This window comes from Suncus etruscus, chromosome 3, assembly GCF_024139225.1.
Source record: "Suncus etruscus isolate mSunEtr1 chromosome 3, mSunEtr1.pri.cur, whole genome shotgun sequence".
NCBI lineage: Eukaryota > Metazoa > Chordata > Mammalia > Eulipotyphla > Soricidae > Suncus > Suncus etruscus.
The window spans coordinates 146,713,823-146,736,157 of record NC_064850.1 but is presented as its reverse complement, the minus strand read 5'-3'; the positions used below and the strand labels follow the sequence as shown (position 1 = coordinate 146,736,157).

Genomic DNA, 22,335 nt, shown 5'->3' with positions numbered 1-22,335 from the left:
AGGTTGTGCTCTTAGTCACACTATTCTAGGTGTGCTTACTGAAAGTCAATTTTAGGACCCCACTGTTTTTTTTATAGTTTATGTATATTTTGGTTGATGACTATGGGTTGAGTCATTTCCAGTGAATAGCTTTGGTTTGTTCATGATCCTCAGAAGCACTCTTGTAGGAATTGCTATATTTAGAACCTGGGCTAGGTGGATATGGAATATTCTTACTAGTTGTGGAGATTCTGACTTTTCATTTTGTGGGCACCACCAACAGGCTCAGGCTTACTTTTTTTTTTATTAATATCTTTATTTAAACACCTTGATTACAAATTCGATTGTAGTTGGGTTTCAGTTATGTAAAGAACACCCCCCCCCCGTACCAGCGCAACAATCTCATCACCAATGTCCCAAATCTCCCTCCTCCCCCCCCCCCACCCTCAGGCTTACTCTTGATTCTGTGTTCAGGGATCACTTCTGGAATCATATGTGGTGTCAGGGACTGGACCCACTTCAGCTACATGTAAGGCAAACACCTTATCTGCTATACTGCTGAATCCTAATTCTGACATTTTAATGGATACTGATTAGCGAGATTAATCTCTGTTTCAGTAGCTATTTATTGGTTACCATTCTCTGAGAGATACTCATTATTATCTTTTATATATAGCTTCAATAGTTCTATATGCAATCATAATAACCTAACCTTCAGTTAAAAATTCTTTTTCTTTTTTACATATGAACGCTCTTTAATTCACAGTTACAAAGTTGTTCATGTTTGTGTCAATGTACAACACTTCACCAGTATACATTTACTGCCACTGAAGTCTCCAGTTTCCCTCCTTTTTTTCCTCCTTCCCTTTCCCCTCCCTGCCTCTGTGGCAGAAATTTTTATTCTCTCCCCCTTCATTTTTTCTGTTTTAGACATTATGATTTGCAGTATTGCTATTGAAGGGGTATCTTGCATATCATTTATCTCCTTTCTGCACACACTTCATGTTCAGAGTGATCATTTTCAATTACATTCTCATAGTGGTTTATGACACTTATGACATGTCAGAGTGTCATCTGCTCTAACTGCACTCCCACACTATTTGTGGCAAGCTTCCCACAAATGAGTGCTATCACGGTTCTATGTCTATCCTTCCATTAATTTTGCTGAGCATATTCTTGTTATATCTATTCATGTATAAGCAAATTTCATGACTTCATTTTTTCCTAACAGCTGCATAGTATTCCATAGTGTAGATATACCAGTTTGTTTAGCCACTCATCTGTTCTCAGGCATTTGGTTTGTTTCCAGATTCTAGCTATTGTAAATAGTGCTTTGATGAACACAGGAATGTGGAGGGTTTTTCTGCACCGTGTTTTTAAGCTTCTAGGGCATATGCCTAGGAATGATATTGCTGGATAATATGGAGCTACATTTATAGTTTTTTGAGGGATATTTATGTAATTTTCAGAAAGGGCTGGGCCAGTCTAATTTCTATGAACAGGAAATGAGAGTCTCCACACTAGCATTGGTGGTTCTTGTTCTTTTTTTTTTTTTTTTTTTTATAATGTGTGCTATTTTCTGTTAACTTTCAGTTTTATTGTAATGTTTGCTATATGAACATTAAGAAAGTTACAGACAGGCTTATTTCCTGTCTAGTCACTTACTAGACCTTTAGTAATTCTGTTTTGAATTTCTGGAAAATTAGTAAATTTGAGCAAAGTTAGAGACTTAAGTCATAGGATTAGTGTACTTAAAAATTTATAGACCATTGTTTTGGAACTAAAATTTTTTTTTCCTCTGTCAGCTTCACTCAATACCCTCAGCTCTATTTAATTTCTTATCTCCCTATGTTCTTGAGTATGTACTATATTCATCACACATGAATTTCTTTGCTCATGTTCTTTTTCTGTAACTAGAGCCTTTCCATTATTGCTTTATGTACTTCAAGTCTAAGTATTATTCACATGCAGCTTATTTCTACCTCCTTTATCAATCTTATTCGAGTTCTAACATATTCATTTCTCTATATTTAACTATTATAACAATGGTTTGTTATGTCTATTTTACTTTCTATAGTTATTGTTTTAGAAGTATGTGTTACTATGAACAGTTTTCAGAGTAACACCATACTAAATATTCTGATTCCAAATTGTCTTTGTTTGCAAAAATTAAACTTTATAAAGTGAGTAATTAATTTTTGAAATAACTGATAGTGTCTAGAATAAAGAAGACAAGTAGAATAGAAAGATATGTTTCAATAAAAAGAAATTCTATGTACATATTCAGAATAAAATCACTTGTACTCAAGAATATTGAAATTAATAATTATTTAATTATAGTTGAAAGCCAGTAGAATGAGAAAATGACTGATTAAGTGGATTCACGAATTGTATTTTTACTAGTAGCCAATACATAAATTGAATTCTAAAATTTATAGTCTACATTATATAATAGAACACAAATATTAAAATCTTGATATAGCTATTACTTCTATATTTGATTTGGCTTATTTTTTTACTATAAATATGATTTATTTATAAATGAGAAGAAATTAACAATAGAACTATTTCTAAAACTATATCTGAAATGGGTGATACTACAGTATTGGATATGCGGCCTTTTCTTTTCCTGTCAATTTACTATAATTATATAAAGATGAGACGTCAGCTTTAGAATCTCAAAATATTCACTTATTAAAACTATATTAACACTTTCAGAAACTATACCCAAAAATGAGACCAACATGTGCATTTATCATGTGCGTATCAGTCATGCCAGATCCCCGTGGAGGGAATTCCCAGCATAACCTCATTCATCTGTGAGAACACAGAGCAGTCCCTGTGGAGAGGTACACATTCATCTGTTAGTCCGGCATGGTCAGCCCTTCACTCCTGATGGTTTCCTTCTTCCATGAATGTGCATGTCCAGCTGTCTGCTTCTTAGAGCAGACATTTACCTTCCTCATCCACCAGCCATTGGAGGAGGACTAGGCCCCCGAAGATGATTGATTCGGCCCATTCTTCTTAGGAGGGTTTCCTGGTGGTCCTCTTCCGTCATCGTATCTGGAATCAGATGAGTTTCTGTAGCCTTTTCCCTTTTTTACATCTTGTTGAAGCAGCTTCTTGAAAAACAAAACCACAAACTCAGCTATTCCCCAAAAGAACTCTGTTATAAAAGATAATCTCCATGGGGACTGACTCCGGCTGTCCAGCACTTGTCCGTTCGAGATGTAGACCATCTTGCCCCCGCGGCGCCCGCTTCCGGGCGACCGGCCGACTGGGACCTCCCGGCTCTGATTTGGCTTATTTATGAAGTAATTTATCTAGAAAAAGGATAAAAAGGTCACAGGGGCATAAGTAAGACAATAAATTGTGGCATCTCTTGTCATAACAGAAAAACAGAACTGCAAGAAATTTCTGTAATTAAATATTGCAAAGTTTTGAGTCTAGAGAGATTGAACCAAAGGTAGGGCTTTTGCTTTGCATTTGATCCCTGGCATTCCATACCAGAAGTAGTCTCAGAACAGAGCCTGGAGTATGCACATCTGGGTGTCCTCAAGCCTCCTCCTCCCACAAACCCTGCAAAACTTCTTATATATTTGAAGGTACCAGTAAATGCATACACTGTCTTCTTGTTATGCCTCTACAGAAGCTGGAATTTATTGTGAGAGGGAAAATACACACAATATTGATTGACATTTATATTGAAAAATGTGGATCATGACATTTTTCACTATAGCAGGTGACCTATATGCACAAGCTCTATGTGTACTTCTGGCTTCTCAAGGTCTGCTGACAGGCCTAATGCTGAAAACTCTTTTTAAAATGTATTTTATTTTATTGAAACCGTTGTGATTTACAAAGTGCTTCATAGTTTGGTTTCAGACATATAATGAGTTGGGGCAAATCCCATCACCAGTGTTGATTTCCCTCCACCAATGTTACCAGAGTGCATCCCATACCACCACCTCCTACACCCCAGTCTGCCAGTATAATAGACCCATTTTAAGTTTAGATTGTTTGGGTCTCTTGATTTCCTTTAAGTTTAGATTGTTTGGGTCTCTTGATTCCATTGTTGTTGACTTTGGATTAGATATTTAGTTATGTCTTTTTTTTTAACTCCACCATTGCACCTAAGACCACTTGGCTCCTGGGCACCATCCTTTCATATTTGTGTTTCTCCTCCTCCACTTAGTTTTTTTCCTTTTCCTACCTATATCCTGGCACCTATGGTGTTTGGAGTATCTACCATTTAGACCATGTTTCTTCATGCAGTTATTCTAAATAGCACACGTAAGTGATATCATTCTGTATTTATCCTTCTTCTTCTGGCTTACTTCATTTAACATAATACCTTCTAGTTCCACCCATGTTGCTGCAAATTTCATGATTGTATAACTTCTTACTGCTATGCAGCATTCCATTGTTTATATGTATCACATTTTTGTTGTTGTACATCTAGGTTGATTCCAAATTTTAGCTATTACACTGAGTCCTGCAATGAGTAGTAATGTGCATACATTCTGTTGAATTAATGTTTTTCTGTCCTGGGGATAGATGCCCAAAAGAGTGATTGCTAGGTCAATCACTAGGTAGCATTGCTAGGTAGCTCAATTTGAGTTTACTGAGGACCCTCAATACTGTTTTCCATGGAGGTTGGACTAGGCAGCATTTTCACCAGTAGTGAATGAGAGTTCATTTCTCACTCCATCCCTCCCAACACAGATTGTTCCAAGTATTTTTGATATGTGCCTTTCTCACTGATGTAAGGTGATACCTCATTGTTGTCTTTATTTGAATTTCCCTAATGATAAGTGATGATGAGCACTTTTTCATGTGTCTGTTGGCCATCTGTTGGTATTCCTCTGAGAAGTGTCTGTTTCTTTCCTCTCTTCAATATTTGAAGGGGCTTTTAGGTTTTGTGTAGCTAATCTTGGTGAGTACTTTGTATATCCTAAACATCAAACCTATATTTAATGTGTTGAGTACTTAGCTGTCTTTTAATTTTAACCCATATTTTTTTTGCCATACAGAACTCTTTTAGTTTTATGTAGTCCCATATATTCATATTTGATGCAATAACTCTTGCCATTGGCATTTCATCATAGAAGACTTTGAGTTCTAAGTCTTGAAGTGTTCTTCCTATGTTTTCCTCAATGAACTTTATGGATTCAGGTCTAATCTCAAGATATTTAATCCACTTTGAATCAACTTTTGTGTAATGTATAAGATACAAATTTATCTTTAATTTCTTATACTTGGATATCCAATCCAATACCAATTGTTGAAGAGACTGTCTTTATTCAGTTTAAGGTTTTTGGCTTCTTGGTCAAAGATTAATTGACCATATACATGGGTTGTTTTTTCACTAGATATTCTATTATGACCCATTGGTCTGAAAGTCTGCCTTTGTTACAATCAATACCATGCTGTTTTGATTCCTATGACTTTGTAATAGAGCTTCAATTTAAGTAATGGAATGCCTCCTAGTTTCTTGTTTTTCAATACGGATTTGGCTATCATAGATTTTTATGGTTCTTCACATACTTTATGATTGATTGTTATAAGAAGAATATTGAAGAATATTGTGTGAATTTGGATAGGGATTGCATTGAATCTATATAATATTTTAGGTAGAATGATCACTTAGATAATATTGATTCTTCCAATGGAAGAATCCATGGAATGTTTTTCAATTTTTTAGGTCTTCTTCAATTTCTTTCTGAAGTATTCTGAAGTTTTCATGCTATAGATCTCACCACTCTTGTTATATTAATTCCTAGATACTTGATAGTTTTGGACACTATTTTATTTTATTATTTTTTAATATAATTTTTATTTTGATCATACTGGCTTACATATTGTTGACAATAATATTTTAGGTACATATCAACATAATATCAGGGGGATTCCCATCACTGAATTATCCTCCCTACACCTCCGTTCCCATCCTACCTCCCATATCTTCCTCCCTCACTCCCGGGGCTGCTAGAATATGTGGTCCCCTCTGAGCCTAGTTTACTCCTTAGTGATCCTATACCTGTTTTGGTCTTGGTACCTCCCTTATTTCCTCCTCTAACTGGGAGGAACTAGATAGTTCCAGTTATGTGGTTTTGTTTGAAGAAGAGAAAAGTGATAAGCTGGGGTAAAAATCAAATATACTAAAAATGGGTGGAGTCCTTCTAGAGGCTCTCATCATCGGTTTGGGAGGCGAAGGGGAAAAAGAAGGTGAAACATCTCAACAGTACAAAAAGAAGTGTCAAATAAAATATCCAGTGAGCACTCCAACTATAAAGATAAGCACCACATAAAAGCCATGGTCTTGAGATAAAAAACATGGCAGAGCACCTAAGGAAAAAGAAAAGAAGAAAATAAGTAAATAAATATAAATGGAGACAACAACTTCAATAACCATACCAAAACAAAGAAATCGACAAAACCTAAATAGATATAAAAAGAAAAAAATGTTTTGTGCTTTTTTTTTCCCTCCTGCACAGGCATAGTAAATATTGGGGTCATTCGAAAAGGAATTCCCTTGGCCTAAGAGGTACAGGGTTTCTCCACTGTTGGAGTATATTGTCATGGGATTAACTATAGACTCTGTTCAGGTTCATTTACTCTCCCCTTGGTGCTTTCATGGTGTTTGGAAGACTTCTGCTTTGTCCTGGGTGATAAAATCAGATCTCTGTATCTAGAGATCTCAGTATCTGCACAGGTCAAGGGGTGGAACTTGTGATGAAGCAATATGTTGGCGTTAATTCCATGACAGTATACTTCAGGGGTGGAGAAACCCTGTATCTCCTAGGCCAAGGGAATTCCCTCTGTAATGTCCCCAACAGTTACTGTGCCTATGCAGGGGAGAAAAAAAAGCACAAAATAATCCTTTTATCCACATATATATTTATTTATTGATCGATTTTTTTGACTTCTTTATTTTGGTGTAGATATTGAAGTTGATGTCTCCAATTTTATTTTATTTTATTTTATTTTATTTTATTTTATTTTATTTTATTTTATTTTCTCTTTCTTTTTGCACTCTGGCATGGTTTGATTTCAGGACCGAGACTATTGTGTGGTGCTTGTCTTTATTGCTGTAGTGCTCACTGGATATTTTATTTGATATTTCTTTCTTTATTGTGCGTTGTTTCAATTACCTTTTTCCTCTCCTCTCTCAAACTGAGGTTGAAAGCCTCTAGAAGGACTCCGCCCATTTTCAGCTTATTTGATTTTTTTTTACCCCATTCTATTGCTTTTCTTTCCTTCAAACAAAACCACATAACTCGAACTATCTAGCTCCGCCTCTCAAATAGAGGGGGAAACAAGGGAGGGTACCAGGACCAAACAGATATATGATCACTAATAGTATACTAGACACAGAGGGGACCACTTACTCTAGCAGCCGGGGGGGGGGGGGGGATGGTGGAGGATATGGGTTGCAGGAAGGAAATGGGAATGGGGGGAGGACAAATTTGGTGATGAATATTCCCCTGATTCAATGTTAATATGTACTGTATTTTCCAGCGTATAAGACGACTTTTGAAACAAAAAAAAGTCAACCGAAAATCGGGGGTCGTCTCATACGCCGAGTATATCCCGAAAAATATTTCAATATGCCGCTAAACGAAAATTGTCTGAATATTGCCACAAAACGAATTTTCCAACTCGATCCTGCACCAATCACTGCAAGGCTGCTCGGACAGCCTCTCTTACTCAGCCAATCCAAGTAGGCTTTTGATGCATGCAAATGAGACAATGTTCTGGACCCGAATCTACACTGTAAAAAGCCTGCTCAGATTGGCCGGAGTCAGAGAGGAAGTCTATGACAGTATAACCTTTGAACCTTTGCTTGTTGTGATTGGCTCACTGTGGTACATGAGCACAGGAACACATGCAGCAACAGGAACGTTCTGTCTGATACAGCGAATATAGGCCTAAACCTATGTTTTAACTGCAAAATTAGGGGGTCGTCTTATACGCCCAGTTGTCTTATATGCCGGCAAATATGGTACCTAGAATACTACTGTGAAAGATATGTAAGTCAATATGATCAACATAAAGTATTCCTCAACAAATTGAAAAAAATAAACATTAAAAAAAAAGAGTAATGTTGGCTAAGGTCTTTTTATCAAGATAACTATCTTATTTTTTATCCTTTTTATTGATGTGGTATATAATGTTGATTGATTTGCATATATTGAATCATCCTTGCTTCCCTGGATAAAGCCCAATTGGTCATGATCTATAATCTTTTTGATGTGTTGTTGGATTCCACTTGCTAAGATTTTATTAAGGATTTTTGCATGATGATGCAAACTCTTAAGAAAAATGAATCATTTACTATATTAGTGTTAACTAATTAGAAATAGGAATCAGAAGAAAGCCACATATCAAAAAGTCCCCTCTTTGCCCATGCATCTCTTTCCTTAAGCAGATTATCTCTATACAGACATCTGAGTAGTGGAGTAAATACACTACTTCTGGCTATCTATGTTACTTCAGAGAAACTTCTGTAGTAACTAACTATAGTAATGATCTCTGAAAATCTAGTTTTTGGCCAGATATGATGTAGAGTTTATTGTAAGCATTTGCTAGCCCAATAATGTGTCACTACACTATTTATTGCTTTTATATTTCCAACTTTATTTAGAGTTTTCCTTACTTTTCCTCTCTAGGGAGCATAGCCTCAGATAAATTTTTTTTAATTTTTTTTGTTAATATCTTTATTTAAACACCTTGATTACAAACATGATTATGGTATCTACAACCCACTTTAGGGTTTTTTTCCAGGAACTTTGACCAAGACAATAGATAACTAATTATTTTGCTCTTTATTTGAAATTGTAAATACTTTAAAATAAGCTATTTATCACATTTTATTCTATTTATTTTAGAACTTGACATAAAATAGGTCAAAGTTCCATGTTCACATTGCTGGTTTATTCATGAAAATACAGGAAATCATAGACTACAATTATTTGTAGAGTAGGCACCTTTAAATATTAGTATGAAGAAAGTGTCTACACTTGTCTGTCCAAGGATAGGAACAACTAAAAAAATGTAAAAGTAACAAGCATATTTAACCTATTTACATTACAAATTAATCCTCAAACAAGGGAAGTAGGTGTCTGGTTTTATGCTGGTGTAGTTAGGGTATTTGATTGTCAATACATATTGATGAATTTTCAGGAAACTCATGCATGAGATGAAACAGCAGGCTTTCAAATTGCAGAAAATACAATGTATGTATATTGCATAGATAGAAAATGTCCAAGAAACATCATCAGGAAGTAGTTTTCAATACAGTAACGAAGACAAAAGTGAGTAGCAGTGATAAAAGATATGATAGAGGACTTCATTGTGCAGTGTCCATTGACAAGTGCTAGTAAATATGGGTCCTAATCATTTTAAAACTGTTCTTGGGGCCATATAGGTAATACAGAAATAAAACTCAAGATTACCCAGTATGATGCCCTGTAATATGGTCCCCCAGAACCACCAGGAATGCCCAGGGAGAATGTCAACAAAACAAATTAAACCCAAAAATGGAATATTTCTAAAGTTGTTGTTAACTAATCTCTCTTAGCCCCATCAGAGTCACAAAATTCCCTCAAGAAAGAAGTTGTCATACCCTCCAAGTTGCAGGTCTCAAGCCATGTTTTTTGTTTTGTTTTGTTTTGTGTTCTGGATGGTACTGAGGGCTTACTCCTGACTCTGTTCAGAGATTACACAGTTCCAGGGATTGAATTTTGTATTATCTTTCCTTAGGCCAATATGTATTACACTTTTTTTTTAAAACTCCATATAGTACTATGAGTATTTTTGGAGTAAAAGGGTGGGGCAACATTTTGCAAATAGTTTTGATTATTTATTATTATGCTCTTATTGGCTGAGTTTAAAATTTATCCCTTATATATGAAATCTTAGGATTTGACTGTTTTAAAAGTTAAAGGATAAATAAATGTCAGGTAACAAGTACCTAACAACTTTGAGAGGAAATAAGGCAGAATGTCCATTTAATTAATAAAAAAGAGAATAATAAATATTATTATAATATTATAAAGCCATATTGGGAACACAGCAAATCTTAGCAACTTGTATAGAATTTCCAATAAGCCACAAATGCCAAAAATTCCATTTAACTTAGTTTCCCTAAGTTAACTTGAAGTAAGTTTACTTACTTAGCTTGAAGAGTTAGTTTAGCATTTTAAAAATTGAATTAATAGTAAGTGAAAGAAATCTCTTAATAGCAGAAAGAGGATTGTGGCAAGATTACAAATCTAGGGTAATTATTATTGAGACTACACTTGATTATTTTTTAATTAAATAACTTTTATTTTGACTAAAGTGGATCACAAATCGTTCACAGTAATATTTTAGGTACATAGTGACATTGACTTAGGGGCAGTCCCACGACCAGTGTTGTCCTCCCTTTACCCCTGTTCCCAGCATGCATCCCATATCCCCCTCCTTTGATCCCGGTGCTGCTATTATAAGTGGTCCCTTCTGTGTTTAGCTTGTTGTAGATTGGGTTTCGATTCTGTAGTCATTGGCTTTAGATTTGGTGTTTAAGTTGATCATTTTTTATTTCTACTCAATATTTATACAACTGTTTGGTCTTGGTAACCTCCATTATTTCCCCCTCAATTTGTGAGGCAGAACAAGATGGTTAAATTTATGTGGTTCTGTTTGGAGGAAAGAAAAAAGAAAAAAAAAGGGGGGGGGGCAAAAATCAAACAAGTAAAAAATGGAAGGAGTCCTAGAGGCTATAAGTATCAATTTAAGAGAAGAAAGGGAAAAAGGAAGAAAAACATAAAAACAATACAAAAAAATTAAACGGAAGAACCCGAAAAGCACTGCAGCAATAAAGACAATAACCAAACAATAACCATGGTCCTGAAGTAGAAACAAAACAAAGCACAAAAAAAAGAGGAACAACAACAATAACAAAAAAATTAATTTGTGCTTTTTATTTTTGCATAGGCACAGTAAATATTGGGGAAGTAAGAAAGAGAATTCACTTGGCCTAAGAGATACAGGGTTTCTTCGTCCTTGATTTATACTGTCATGGGAATAACTACACTTTAATTATTAACACAGTGTTTGAACCTTTAAGATTTCAATTGATTCTGGTGCAATTTTTTATTTTTGAGCATGGTTTAAATAAGGTAAAGTTCTAGGAAGTGACACATCAATCAGAAAATTAAGACTACCCTTTCAGTATTTATGATCAGCTTTTCTTCAACAAAGAATTGAACTTAAAACTAAAATAGAACTTGAAATACACGCATAGAGATTTTAGGATCTAATTTTAAACATTACAGGAAATCTAGATTTTTAATAAAAATTTGAAGCAAACTCTAGATGGAAAATAGAAAGAAATACATTTTAGCTAGAAATTTTGCATACTTTAACTCACATACTTTTCACAACAACCAATCTGCTATAAGGAGGTCTGAGTATACCCTTGGTTAGCTGAAGAACATTTTCTTGAAGTTTCATTTCTAGAGCCATTTAGTAAATTGTGGAGTTAGAATACAAATCCAGGCCGACTGATTTCAGAGTTCCTTTTAATGATGCCTAGTAGTCACTAACTTGTTGAATATAGGTTTTAAGTTTTATTTTGTTCCTCATACAAAAATCAGCTTTAAATTTGCAGCCTTTCCTCCCTGACATTTGGGTTAGATATAGTCTTTTTTGGGGACGGGGCACACCTGGTGATGCTCAGGGTTTCTCCTGGTTATGTGCTCAGAAATCGCTCCTGTCTTGGGAGGACCATATGGGACCCTAGGAATCGAACAGAAGTCCGTTCTGGGTCAGCCGCGTGCAAGGTAAACACCCTACCGCTGCTCTATAGCTCAGATCCCCTTCAGGGGTCCTCAAACTTTTTAAACAGGGGGCCAGTTCACTGTCCTTCAGACTGTTGGAGGGCCAGATTATAGTAAAAACAAAAATTATGAACAAATTTCTATGCACACTGCATATATCTTATTTAGAAGTGAAGAAACAAAATGGGAATAAATACAATATGTGGCCCGCGGGCCGTAGTTTGAGGACGATTGCTAGATACAGCCTTGAGAATTGACATGAGGCTTGTCATGAGAGAATTGACATGAAAGAGCGGGGTAGGGCTTTTATCCTATGTTAATCAGGGTCACCAGAGAGACAGAATATAAGGCATTACAGACATTATAGTCCCTGTATTCTCTTGATATTGTTTTGTAGATCACTGGTGTCTTTAGTATGATCCTGAATTTGGTGATACAATAATTACAAAGAGTCATGGTTTCAAAATCAGCCTTGTTTTTGCCTTTGCCTAGATTTGATACCAATATTTATGCAGTTTAAAAATTTTTTACGGTGTCAAGTAAACAACCATAGAACAGTAAAGAAGGAAAATTTTTTTAGATAATTTTACCTGGGAAATTTCCTGAGTTATTCTAGCTGAATATTTGTCTCGTCCATGTATTGGAATGTTCAGTAACGGAGAAGCCTACTGCTTATTTGCTAAAATGGTCAGTGTCTTAGATATCAGAAATAGTTTGTGTCTTATCAAATATCACAGGCAAACACTCTGATGTTCTGTTTGTGGTCGTATGTGTAAATATCTTGGCATTTATTTTTAATCAACACATTTTTCTTTTATTTTAACATAAATACTTTCATTTTTTTTTTCCTGTTTAAATGCCACTATCATAAGATAGAAATTTTTCTTCTTCGGTTTCCTGAACTCATAGGTCACAATGCTTTTTTTTTTTTTTTTTTTTTACTAGGATCTCTACCTGGCTCAGTAACCAAGGCAACAAATCCCTGGTTAATGATTCACTAGAAATTCACCATGTAGGTGGCTTATTAGTGTTTTTCCCCCAAGAGCTTGGATAAAAAGCTTGCTAGAATTTTTTCATCTATTTTTCTCTTTCTCTCTTACTGCATTTCAGCCAACCTAAAGTAAATTTAATTTAAATCAATAGGCAAATTTTTCTAGTGATCTAAATATTTTTTGACTCACAGTGTTTGTATATATAATTATGAAATATTAATAAGTTCAGACTATTTTATAGGATTTAAATGTAGGATTTTACTTTCAATGTGCATTTTATTCTATTTCTTTAATGTAAATCACAAATTTTTATTGAAATATTCATAGAAAATAATTATGAAGATACCAGTTAAAAGAAATTTACAATAAAGTTGTATTTTGCCTTATTAAGGAGCATTTACTTCACACTTTTTTTCTCTCATTTAGCATTTGATATTTAAAATTTGTGTTGAAAATAACTTAATATTATAAAGTGTGGCTAAGAAAGATGAAGTGGTTTTAGGAAGGGTAACTGGATCATTTTGATAGGGTGATAGCACTGTGGCATTTGTGGTAGGTACAGTGATTCCTATTGAGAAGTAAGAAACTTTATTGCACAAGTTTCATCGTATAACAAAACAATAAAAAAATTAATAAAATTTGATTTATCTCCATGTGCTAGACCATTATTTTGCATGCAGGTTATTTGAATTTAACCCTCACTGCTGATTTGGGAATAGTCCTAGAGCACCAATAGATGTATCCCCAAATTCAAAAATGCATACATCGTATGTATACATGTACACACATGTATACACATATGCATATCAATGTGTGCAAATTATTTAAAAATAAGAAAATAAATAAAATTCACCAATTTTAGCATATAGTTCAAATATTATGCAAGGTATCTGATTGCATTAGGTTACTTGTTCCAAAACATTAAATGAAATTTAATTTAAGAATGTCAGTCTCAGGCTGGAGAGATATTATGGAGGTAAGGCGTTTGCCTTTTATGCAGAAGAATGGTATTTCAAATCCCTGCATCCCATATGATCCCCTGTGCCCGCCAGGGGCGATCAATGTGCATTTTAATGTTAATTAAAAACAAAAAATATTTCTAAATGATATTTTTATTTTTAAGCAGTAGTCTAATTTTTGTTTGTCTGTTTGTTTGGGGGCCACATCTAGTGTTACTACTGGCTCATATTCAGGAATCACTCCTGGTATGCTTGAGGGATCTTATGGAACATAACTCATCTCTGAGCAAGGCAGGTACCTTACCTACTCTACCATTTCTCTGTCCCACAATTGTAATCTTTGAAGAAATATTTGGAGAAGGAATTATTTTTCACTATTTTTGAGCCACCCTTCCAGGTACAGTTCCAGGGACTGAACCTGTAGTTCCTGCATGCAAAACATTCAATCATACCCATTGGGCTATGTCCCCAGCCCTGGAAAAGGTGTCTTAAATGAAGTTTATCATGACTTAATGGTAATATAAGAAGTCAAGAAAAATATGGTAACTTAGATTGCAAAAGAGTCCATTTTTTTCAAGAGGAGTCTAGGTGGGAAAACTTTGATGAGGGACAAAAAAGAAACAACTAAAAAATCCATGATATGGGGACTGGAGTGGTAGAACAATGGGGACAGCATTTTTCTTATCTGCAGCCAATCGAGTTTGATCTCCAGCACTACATGAAGTCCCCTGAGCCTGCCAGTAGTGATACCTGAGCACAGAGCCAGGAGTAAACCTCAAGCACTGCTGGATGTGACCCCAAAACAAACATTATCCTTGAAAGTACCTATAATAGTCAAATATATAGTTTTCAATAATAATATTGCACTGTATTTCTGAAAACATTAATTTTTATCAAAATATTTAAAAGAAAAAAAAGAGAAGAAATGATAGCATGTTTTTTGACATGTTTATTAAGTGTTAACCCAAGAGGAAAAGACTGTGACGTTTGAGAATGCAGTTGCTTGGCTTGAAAGTGCTAAAAGGAATGGATTCAGAAAGGTGTTTGGGAACAGAGAAAACATTAGCCCTAGATTTTAGCACATTCTGCTTGCCATGGAAAAGTGTTAGTGCCATGTTAAAAACAGATATGCAGAGGATCACGGGACAAGAGTTTTATGAAGGCAATATTTTAGAACTCATAACAATAGAAAAATAACAAATCAAGTTCTTATGTTTTATTAGAAAGTATTTATCAGTGGTGTGACAGTTGCTTATAGGGTTCATGTATATTACTTACTCAGGACACTTAGAGTTTAGTGGAAGTCTAGATAGAATATTAACATTATATACTAATTTTATGCTACAGAACTTTGGCAGTTAATGTGGAAGAACCAATAAAATGCTATATGATAATACCATGGAATGTTCTTGTCATTAGGTGATATCATGTAGCATACTCCTACAGAAAATTATTATTTCAACCAAACTTATTGGTATGAAAAGTAGTAACATATTACTTGGAAATAAAAAGTGGATGCAATATTACAGGTATTAGCAATGAATCGGTTTTTCTATATTATTTTATATTCACCTTCCACCATCTTTTGGATTATTATTAATGTTGTAGTGCTAGGTTCTATACTGAGGATTCACACATACAAAGCTTGTGCTCTCTCTGGGCCAAATCTCATAGGAATTTTCCTGGTGATCACCAGTCTTTTGAACTGATCCACAAGCATTTAAAGCTGCCTTTATTGGCCAACTCTGGAGTTGGATAGAGTCATTTTATTTATTTATTTATTTATTTATTTATTTATTTATTTATTTATTTATTTATTTATTTTTGGTTTTTGGGTCACACCCGTCGGTGCTCAGGGGTTACTCCTGGCTTTGCACTCAGAAGTCGCTCCTGGCATGCTCGGGGACCATATGGGATACCGGGATTCGAACCACTGTCTGTTCGAATCAGCTGCGTGTAAGGCAAATGCCGTATCACTGTCTATCTCTCCTGCCCCGGATAGAGTCATTTTAACCAACTCAATTTCAACTTTTATTTGAGCTTTTAGTTGAACTTTACTACTGACTTGTTACAAAATTATGCAAACCACTCCAGGGAACTTGAAAATGAATTCAACTCAGAGAAAGCGCAGACGCGCGCGCGCGCACACACACACACACACACACACACACACACACACACACGCATGCACACACACACACACAAGCACAGTGGTACAATCATTTACGTCCTGAATAAAGCAATCACTGAAATCAATGTTTTGTTTTTGTTTTTAATTTTTTTAAATTTTATTTTCCCACATGTGGTGGTGCTCAAGACTTGCCTGTGCTTGCTTGTGCTCTGTGCTTAGGGATCACTACTGTCAGGCTAGGGGGGACAATATATAGGGTGCTAGGGATTCAACTTGGATTGACCCCGTGTAAGGCAAAACTCTACCTGCTGTACTATTACTCTAGAGACCTTCAGTTAAATAAATAGCATAAGTATTTATTATTAATATATAATTGGAATAAAATAGAATATTAGTTTTAGGTCAGAACTTAAAAGGTTCACTCTTAGCGATTTCAAATATGAAGTGCAGTTTACCAACAATAGTGTTAGTATTGTTATGATTATAACCATACAGTCAATAACTAATAAACATAGCATTCATATTTATAACTGTAAACTTCCATTTTTCATGGTTCAAAAGTGGTGTTAATCTAGGAAGATAGTTAAAAATTTAAAAAATTTCAAATAATTTATTCTATTGATATTGTCTTTATCTGTCAACATTTTAGGAGAGAGTACATCACTGGGACATGAAAGAGAGACAAAGAGAGGAGAAAGAGACAGAGAGATCAACTCAGTTTGACATTACTTTTCACCCAAAGTTCATAGTTTATATTAGAATTTGTTCTTAGTGTTATACGTTCTATATCTATGTGTAAATATCTACCACTATAGTTTCATACAGGGAAGTTTCACTTTCTTAAAAATACTCTGGCAGGAACTTATGTAGCACTTTCTCTGCTAATACTGATATTATATAATTTTTTCTAATTCTACACGTCTTTATAGGGCTTCTTTTCTTTACCTTTTTTCTTTTTCTTTTTTTATATTTTTGGACTACACTTGACAATGTTCAGTGGTTACTCCTAGCTCTGCAATTAGAGGGACCATATGAGACTAGAGATACAACCCCAGGTCAGCTGTAAGCAAGGCAAGTGCCTTACTAGCTATACTGTCTCTCTGACCCTTTCTTTGTAGGTTTATGACTTAAAAATAGTCCTTTACAGTTCTTCTAGTGGGGATATACAAGGTAAAAAAATTAAATGTGTTTGTACAATTTGTTAAATTTAGCCATCCTGAAAAGAGATTCACTAAAACAGAATAATGTGTATATTATTTAATGTCATATGTGCTAAAAATTGGGTTTATTTGTATATATGTTATAATACAACTATCATAATTAAAACCAGTTTTTAGAAGATTTTCAATTTTGCTTTGGATTAGATTGTGCCAGTCTTTCCCTTTGTTTTAGCTAGGAAATTACAATTTTTACATTATATATTTCAGCAAGATAAATCCACATACTAGTACAAATCACATTCCCCTCAAAAACACTATTAGCACCTCCACACACACTAGCAAATTAGAAAATGTAAGGTTATAATTTTGTCCAAATCTTTCATTTGTAAGAAAATTCCAGGGGTGTAGAATCTTGAAGATATAATTTCTGTTTTTAGAGAAATAAAACAAGACCAGATGTTTGAAGGGATGAGTGATAATGGGCAAGTAGATGAGCAGTACCTTATTGAATAAGAAAAGCAGCAGTAAAGTGCCGGTATCGAGAATATTGTCTGCAATAAATGACGCTGGATTTTTCTTTTTCTTTTTTTTTGGTTTTGAGCCATATCTGGAAGTGGCTAAAGAATCACACTGATCCTGGGGATTGCCTGTGTCCCCGGCAAATGCCTTACCTGCTGTACTATTATTCTGGTTTGAGATTCTGGCTTTTGTGTTATTCCTGCTACTATAAAGTCCATTTTCATTAGAGATCTAGTACTTCCCACATGTTCAGGTTTTTTTTTTTTTATGAGAATAAAGAATGATAAAGTATTAGATGCCCATTTACTTTAATTATGTGAATTACTTCTGATAAATTTTCAAATAAAAGAAAAACTTCTTTTGGTAGCTTTAGTGATGAAATGATCATATTTAAAATTTTTTTTATTCAGGGTGATTAGTTTATGGCAGCAATTCTTTGTAGGTTCTCCTCAATTTTCTGTTCAGTTAACTTGTGAAATCCCACTGGTTTGTCCTTTTAATACTCCCATGGGGAGAAGATTTCTGAAAATCTTTCTCCTGATTAAATGTTTAGCTTTAGTTTAAACTTCATTCTATCTGTTATAACTTTGGGAATTTTTCACCAAATTCTACATTTTTAGCTATTAATATTTAGAATTTTTTTAATAAAAATGTTCTAACAGCAAGTTTTTCCTCTCAATACAATGAGTTTAAAAAATAGAAGTAAAATGCATCATAAGTAGCACTATCAGCAATAATAGTTGCAGAGTTATAAAGCTTAAGAATATTTACAAAGGGATGAAATGGTAATAAAGTAGTAGGAATTTGCCTTACACGTGGCTGACCAGGATGGATGTGGATTCTGTCCCCGGCATTCCATACTCTGTGCCAGGAGTGATTTCTGAGTGGAGAGCCACACGTAACCCCTGTGTGCCACTGGTGTGGTCCCCAGTAAACAAACAAACAAACACCAAAACCAAGCCTAAATAAAAGAATGTTTACAAAAAAGATCAAGAATAAAAATTTTTATATTATCTTAATTGAATAATTGTAACTAACAAAAGTTTATGAAATCTTAATTAGAAATTAGAAATGTATGAATGAACCATATAAAATTTAGTTAGATTTGGTTGCAGCTGGGTTAGACATGGTAAATTCATGAATCTTATCTGTGGAAATTATCATTATAAAATATTTTCTAGTTATATATAGATTTAATATAGTTATAAATAAATATAATAGTATTTATTTTTTGCCAAGGGAACATTTTATATATGAAAGAGTAAAGTGAAAGTTTTGAAAGAAATTATATATTATTATTTGCCCAAACTGCCAAAGAACTTACTATATTATTTAATAAAATATCTAAAAGTGTCTTTCAGGTACATAAAACAAAGTTTAATAGCAAGTGTTAGGTCTGAAATATAGAGTAAAACATTTTTAGGCTTAATAGACAAATAGGAATCATGTATAAATTCAGATTTATTATGCTTTCCACTTTTCTCACTTATTTTAAGATTCTTCCATCTTCTGCTGTTATCTGGAGATGCTATAAATCTCATCTTTGGGCTCACTGATTCTGTCCTTCGCAGCTGTTACTTTGCTGATGAGGCCTTCCAGTGAGTTTTTCATTTTACCTACCAAGTTTTTCAGTTGTCATTTCTGTTTGAAGTTTTCCCATTTCTACTTTTACATCCTTTTAAGTCTGATTCATTATCTGTTCCATGCTTTCTTTGAATTTCTTGAACATCCTTAACATTTTCTCTCTAAAGTCCCGAAAGAAAGGCTATATATGTGGCTGAGACTACCATCTTCATTTACGAAGTATGGTGGTGTTCTGTTTTGCTTTCCTACTATGACCTCTGCAATGAGGTGCTGGTTTTTATGATTTGTGGCTCACTGATTAGAAGAAATTTGTGGCAACAGAATGAAGCAGAGTGGCCTTGCTCTTATTGGGGCACATTGAGGGGGGCGTGAAAATGGCTCTTCTGATTTATAAAGAGGATCCTGCTGCCAGTCTGTATGCCTGTCTCAGCCTCTTTATTTAGAGTAAAAAAAATTGTATTTTGGATTAACCAACTGGACTATTTAGATGATCTAATTTATTGGCAGCATCCAAAGTATCATATCAGGAGCCAGTCAAACATATGCCTTATTCTCCCCATCAGGTCTAATCAGGGTGGTTACCTTGGCCATATCAATCATATAGTTCCTTTACAACCTGTTTAATCTGCTATTTATTGGCTTTGACATCCACAGTGAATGCAACTATGTTGTTATTTTCTGTCTTCTTCATGCCAACTCAGTGGTCAGAGGGAATTTGATGATGGCATAATGGTTAATCTTATCTCCTCTGAGATATCTGGGTTGCCTTCCTTCTAGTATCAGCATTTTAAATCTTTAGAATTCGGGTGATGTTCAAATCTTCTTCTTTTGGTGGCTGTAGATACCTTTCAGTACTGCTTTCTTGACCTTTGGCTTTGACTACAGCTTTGAAAGGCTGTCTTCTTGGCCTTTGGTGCCATCTTCATTCTGCCTCAGTTTCTTATCATGCTTTAAATATCTAATAAACTAGAAACCTACAAATTTAGTTTACTTTCTTTAAAAGAGAAACTTAAATGTCACAATGAGTAAATTAAAAAACATGTTAGACTAAAAAAATTTATTCACAAAGGCCAAATTCAAATGGATTAAAGACCTGGATGTCAGGCCTGAAACCATAAGGTATATAGGACAACATATAGGTAAATCATTCCATGACATTGAGACTAAAGGCATCTTCAAGAAGGAAAGAGAACTCTCTAAACAAGTGGAAGCAGAGATAAACAGATGGAACTATATTAAGTTGAGAAGCTTCTGCCCCTCAAAGGAAATAGTGCCTAGGATACAAAAGCCACCCAAAGAATGGGAGAAACTATTTACCCAATATTTACCCATCAGATAAGGGGGTAATATAAAAAATATACAAGGTACTGACAGAACTTAATAAGAAAAACCCATCAAAAAGTGGGGAGAAGAAATGAACAGACACTTCTTCAAAAAAGAAATACAAATAGCCAAAAGACACATGAAAAAAATGCTCCACATCACTAATCATCAGGGAGATGCAAATCAAAACAACAATGTGGTACCATCTCATACCACAGAGATTGGCACACATCACAAAGAACAAGAACCAATCAGTGCTGGCAGAGATGTGGAGAGAAAGGAACTCTTATTCACTGCTGGTAGGAATGCCATCTAGTCCAGCCTTTGTGAAAAACAATATGGATATTCCTCCAAAAACTGAAAATTGAGCTGCCATATGATTCAGCTACACCACTCCTTGGGATATACCCTAAGAACACAAAAATACAATTTAAAAATTCCTTCCTCACACCTATATTCATTGCAGCGCTATTTACAATAGTTAGACTCTGGAAACAACTAAGGTGTCCTTCAACAGATGAATGGCTAAAGAAACTGTGGTACATATACACAATGGAATATTATGCAGCCTTCAGGAAAGATGAAGTCATAAAATTTTCCTATATGTGGATGTACATGAAATCTATTATACTGAGTGAAGTAAGTCAGAAGGAGAGAGATAGATACAAATTACTCTCACTCACCTCTGGGTTTTAAGAAAAATTAAGGACATTATTGTAATAATGCCCAGAGACGATAGAGAAGAGGATCAGAAGGACTGACTCACAATATGAAGCTCACCACAAAGAGTGGTGAGTGCAGTTATGGAATTAACTACACTAACAACTATCATGACAATGTTAATGAGTGAGAGAAGAAGAATGCCTGTCTTGAATATAGGCGGAGTTGAGAAGGAGGAGCTCCATTTGAAGCACAGGAGGGGCATCTTGCACATCAAAGGAAAAGGGGTCCACACAAATTTGGAAAGTGGCTCTGTGCTTTTTGAAGTCTGCAAATCTGTGATCAAATTCCTTCTCTAGCTTAAAAATAGCATCAACATATTTCTCACCACTGAATGGTACACCTGCATCCACAAGTTCCTTGCATGCTGGGAAATGGCAAAGGTTTGTCTGAGAGAGCTGGGATTTCCATAACACAAGCCTTTTGTTTTGTTTTGTTTTTGTTTTTCGGGCTACACCCATTTGATGCTCAGGGGTTACTCCTGGCTAAGCGCACAGAAATTGCCCCTGGCTTGGGGGGATCATATGGGATGCCGGGCGATCGAACTGTGGTCCTTCCTTGGCTAGTGCTTGGCAAGGCAAACACCTTACCTCCAGTGCCACCTCACCAGCCCCCCATAACACAAGTTTTGTGGAGAATGCTCTCACATTGCCATAGGCAGCACTGATAAATTGCCCCGGGCCTTGTAACATCTTGTTTAGTACATTCAGCTTATGTGTGATGTCAACAAGAAAAGCTAAGTCCATGAGCCATTTGTGATCACTCAACTCAGAAACAGCATTCCTATCCTTCTCCATGAAGGCTTTCACTTCTCTCAACTCAAAAAAATCTTTTCAGGACATTTCCCCTGCTGAGCCAAGTACCTTGGTGAAATAAAGCACATCTCCATATTCTGACTCCATTTCCTTTAAAAAAAAAAGCATGGAACCTCCTGTGCTTTAAGCCCCTGGATCTGATTTAGTTGATGCATTTCACAACAACAGTCATCACATTGTCACACAGCAGGCATTTACTGCAAAGGGCCTGCTGATGGATCATGCAGTGAAGAGCAATGGCCTTCTCTACACCTTCCCCTCAAGTTTTTTTTGAAAAAGTGCCACCACTCTATTTTTCCTCTCTGTCATCAATGGCGCTCCATCAGTT

The 22,335-nt window shown here is 35.1% G+C and overlaps 1 pseudogene; it reads right to left on the bottom strand.

Annotated features, from left to right (window-relative positions):
• Window positions 1-2,713: 2,713 nt before the first annotated feature.
• LOC126003819 (selenoprotein K-like) lies at window positions 2,714-3,251 on the bottom strand (annotated as a pseudogene).
• Between the last annotated feature and the right edge of the window lie 19,084 nt (window positions 3,252-22,335).